Source organism: Lagenorhynchus albirostris, chromosome 18 (assembly GCF_949774975.1).
Source record: "Lagenorhynchus albirostris chromosome 18, mLagAlb1.1, whole genome shotgun sequence".
NCBI lineage: Eukaryota > Metazoa > Chordata > Mammalia > Artiodactyla > Delphinidae > Lagenorhynchus > Lagenorhynchus albirostris.
The window spans coordinates 51,911,526-51,913,013 of NC_083112.1; positions in this window are offsets into that span (position 1 = coordinate 51,911,526).

Genomic DNA, 1,488 nt, shown 5'->3' on the forward strand with positions numbered 1-1,488 from the left:
CCTGCTGGACACCACCACTCTCTCTGGGCACTGCTGTCCCCCCCACACCCCAGCCTCCTACCACTGCTAATGCTTAATTCTTTGCTAGTTAAAAAAAAGAAAATTGTTAAAAATCAATCATCTCTTATCAAACTCATTTTGTCGTTAATAGGCTACAGTAATAGTGGCTTAATGTCTAATTACTGTGTGACCTCAGCTTATGTTCTACTAGTAAACATTTTAAAATGTAACAGGATAATTTGTGCAATATAATCTTTATTTCTTTTCACCTGAAGCATGTTCAGCATGACTCAGCGGTTAATGAGAATCTAGATGAACATTAGCTGTGAAGCTAATGTCAGCTAGGCTGTGGAATCTGAGGTCCAGGACCATATGTCCCTTTTTTAGTTTATTTTTCCTACCTGTGTAGTGGGGTTGCAGAGAATCTAATTTTATTTCATCATAAAATTGATTATGATAAGGGCCTGTTCCATCTTCAGTTTGCTCTCTAAAAACCCACAAAACGGGGCTTCCCTGGTGGCGCAGTGGTTGAGAATCTGCCTGCCAGTGCAGGGGACACGGGTTCGAGCCCTGGTCTGGGAAGATCCCACATGCCGCGGAGCAACTGGGCACGTGAGCCACAAGTACTCAGCCTGCGCGTCTGGAGTTTGTGCTCCGCAACAAGAGAGGCCGCGACAGTGAGAGGCCCGCGCACCGCGATGAAGAGTTGCCCTCGCTTGCCGCAACTAGCGAAAGCCCCCGCACAGAAACAAAGACCCAACACAGCCAAAAATAAATGAATAAATAAATAAATTTAAAAACCCACAAAACACTTAATTTTCTATACTTTAATCAAGCTACTTCCCTTGCATAGACCAGAGTTGACAATAGACAATCTTCCTTAATATAGCACTAAGATATAGATGCTAACTTAATAGTGAATGAACAAATGAATGGAAATGTCCTGTTTCAAGGTCAAATCATTTCTTCCTGAAATCTAGTCCAAATTCATTTAATCAAATCCCCTTGTCTTCTTCTTTCTCTTGAGTGACTTTTTTGGTACTGGAGTCATGTGTTAATATTGACTCTGAAAATAACATATTATGACTTCTTTATTATTTTTCTGGACAGCTTTCTAAAGGAATTTCTTCTTATTATTATAATTTTTTCCAACAGCCCTCTTTCCAGGCCCCTTCATTCACCTGTCAATCCTTTCAGCATCACCCTTAGCTAAAAGACCAATCACTGTCCTATTTCTTCTCACATGTTGAAGAAATCCTTGTTCAAAAAAAGCATACTCTATGTTTCCATCTATCCCCATACTTTCGTGTGTGTAACAATGTCATGTTCAAAATATCAGTTAATACAGATGCTCTTGAAGGAGGGATATATAAGAAACTTGATTAAATCATTTTATTAATCCACTTAGCATTCTTTGATCCTTTTTTCTAACATTAGAAAAGTCACATAAAAATTTTCATATGATATATTACATTTTAATCTTCTTTA